The sequence below is a fragment of the Puma concolor genome, chromosome C1 (genome assembly GCF_028749965.1).
Source record: "Puma concolor isolate L17-30 chromosome C1, mPumCon1.1.hap2, whole genome shotgun sequence".
NCBI classification, from domain to species: domain Eukaryota; kingdom Metazoa; phylum Chordata; class Mammalia; order Carnivora; family Felidae; genus Puma; species Puma concolor.
The window spans coordinates 21,482,668-21,486,085 of NC_141674.1; positions in this window are offsets into that span (position 1 = coordinate 21,482,668).

The window sequence follows — 3,418 nt, forward strand, 5'->3', positions numbered from 1 at the left end:
GCAGGCTCCAGACTCTGAGTTGTCAGCACAAAGCCTGACATGCAGGGCTCAAACCCACAGACGGTGAGATCATAACCTGAGCTGAAGTTGGACACTTAACCAACTGAGCCACCCAGGCATCCTGAAGTTTTAGTTTTGATACAGGCACTATACTGCTTAGAAACTGACTTTTTAGAAGGGAAATCACACTTTTGATTATAATATTTTCTTTGTAAAGAAGCACTTGTATGTCTGCTACTCTTCCCTACAAAAGTCCATTTGGACTAGATTTACTGGAGTTTTCCTTCTTGACAGCATGTTGAAAATTCCCTCTTCTTAATAGCAGCTGTTCTGTATTGGGGCTTAAAATGGGCCAGGCATTGTGCTAAACTCTACATGCAATAATAGCTCTTCTGGTCCTTACATCAGTCCTGCAAAGTCAGCTTTTTCTTTTGGGAAACAGTCCATAGAGTTGACGTTTAAGGTCAAGAAGCTGCCTACCAGGGGTCCCTGGGTGGCTCAGTCGGTTAAGTGTCTGACTTTGGCTCAGAGCTCATAAATCAACCCCTGCATCCAGCTCTGTGGTGACAGCTCAGAGGTTGGAGCCTACTTCGGGTTCTGTGTCTCTCCCCGACCCTCCATCCCCCTCTCAAAAAATGAATAAACAAACAAACAAAAAAAGCTACTTACCAAGGGCACAAACTAGGCTGGAATCAGAATCAGCCTCAGGGGAGCCTGTGTGGCTCAGTTGGTTGAGCCGCCAACTTCGCTCAGGTCATGATCTCACCATTCGTGAGTTAGAGCCCCGTGCCAGGCTCTGTGCTGACAGCTCAGAGCCTGGAGCCTGCATTGGATTCTGTTTGTCCCTCTCTGCCCTCCCCTGCTCACGCCTGTCTCTCTCTCTCTCAAAAATAAACATTAAAAAAAAAAAAAATTAGCCGCTACCTGAACCTAGAACTTCAATTCCTTTTCCTTGTATTGCAAGCAAGCATTATGAAGCTTTCTGCAGGTGCTTCACATATGTTAGAATAGTGCCAGGCACAAAGTAAATACTAGTTTTTGCTGTTTTGGCAATTGTACTTTTTTTATTGTTCCCTATAGTTAATAATTGCCTTGTTTTTCACATGCATAATTTTCTGGTGTAAGTATTAATTTAGTGCCAAGTGTAAATTTCCCTTTGTTCAAACACATCTACTCTGTTTTATCTTTTCCCCCATCCTTCTCCAACCTGGATTGATTACCCCAAAGCAAAGGTAATCATAGCACCCTATGTGGCTTAGCTATAAATAAGACTTACAGAATTGTAGATGTTCAATATTGTTTTGACAGAAATTTTATTTGTTTTATTTTTTTTGGCCAAATGTAGGGCTTGAACTCACCACCCCCAGATCAAGAGTTGCATGCTCTATTGACTGAGCCAGCCAGGTACCCGTGCTCTGACAGAAATTATGAGAAGTTGGACGTGTATATGTGTGAATGAAGAGCAGTTGCTAAAATATCTGAAACTACAAATGAAGAGAACATATGTCATTTAGAAATGTGCAGAAAGATTCTAGGAAGAAGATTTGGAAAAATTTGCCCCAAGGGAATGGAATTTTGGGGTAGGGATAGATAGGGTGAGGGACTGTGCTGTTCATTGTCTATTTCATAAAGTCAGCAAATATTTTCTCCGTGCCTATCATATCCCAGACATTGTTGTAGGAATTTGATTAGAAACAAAACAGGCAAGAATCCCTGTCTCATGAAACTTATACTCTAAATTAAAAATAAATATTTAAGGGGCACCTGGGTGGCTCAGTCGGTAAAGCGTCAGACTCTTGGTTTCTGTTCAGGTATGATCTCACTGTTGGTGGGTTCCAGCCCCGCATCAGGCTCTGTGCTGGTAGTGCAGAGCCTGCGTGGGATTCTCTCTCTCTCCCTAACCCCCCCCCCCCCAATCGCATAGTCTCAAAAAGAAAGAGAAAGAAAGAAAACAACTTAATATATAAACATTTAAAAATCTCCAACCTGAAAATAAATCTTCCACGTGTAGTAAGCAAAGAGCACAGCAGAGGCCCTGGCAAATAGTATTAAATAAACAGCTATCGGTTATAATTTGAATGCCTCCAAATGCCATGGAGAATTTCCTGGATGCCAGGCATTGGGCCAAGTACTTTCCCAACTTCTCATTTTCTCCTCACATCACCCTATGTGGTAAGGACTATTACCCACATTAGTCTCAGGTTAAATAACTTGCCAAAATAATTAGTGAGAGGGGGCTGAGATTGATGTTTCATTTGTTGGAATTGATAGTCAAAGCACCTAGCCGGTACCCTGCTATTACAGTAAGTAGGATAAAGCTGGAAATGTGGCAGCTGGTGGTTGGATCTCAAGTTTTCAGATCGATGAGCGCTTGGCTTTGACACGCAACGCCCAGGTTGCCTATAAACTGGTATAGGAATTGGGGCGCCTGGGTGGCTCAGTCGGTTAAGCGTCTGACTTCCGCTCAGGTCATGATCTCGCGGTCTGTGGGTTCGAGCCCCGCGTCAGGCTCTGTGCTGACAGCTCAGAGCCTGGAGCCTGTTTCAGATTCTATGTCTCCCTCTTCCTCTGACCCTCCCCTGTTCATGCTCTCTCTCTCTCTCTCTCTCTCTCTCTCTCTCTCTCTCTGTGTCTCAAAAATAAATAAATGTTAAAAAAAAATAAAAAAAATAAACTGGTATAGGAATATAAACTGGTAAAGGAGGGCGTTAGTGTCACATCAGCCCAGAGGGAGCCCCAAAAAGAGATCCGCAAAGTGAGCTTCATTGTTAGAGATAGTCACTTACAGAAGCTCCCTGAGCAATAGCCGCCAATGTGAGGCTTTGACCTGGGACGTTTCCGGACTAGGAGAGTTTTATCGGGATTATCTAGTCACTGAAATCCTGTTTACTGAGGGCATTCTATGGGCAGGTCATCATTCTGGGACAAGTGAGAGCTGGCGGTTTGGGTTAGTTAGGGTAGTGGATATGGGACTCAGGAAAGTAAAATGACACGACTTGGGGATTATTTGGTTGAGATGACTCTGTTACTCCAATTTACACGCCCTATAACCCCTGCCCCCCTTTCCACCGCAGGATCCCATCCAGCTTCAACAAAAATCTCACGTCTTGCAAATTGGGAAATGGTGAAGGGGTGGCTGGGGCAGACCTGTGGTTTGTCCAAGGCCACGTAGTAGAACTGAGTCGTCCTGGCTCCCAAAGGGCACTTTTCCGTTTTCTAAAAAGTGTGCTTATATTTGCAGTGTTTTTTTTTTTTGTTTTTTTTTTTTTTTCACAATAAGCAAAATTTTATAGTACGTTTGTATTTGAACACAGAGAGAAACCCGAGAAACCCCATTACTGGAGCAACCGCGTGCCGGCAGTGACGTCTGCTCCGCCCCATCCCGCCGACTCCGGCGTAGCTCCGCCCCCAGGGATCC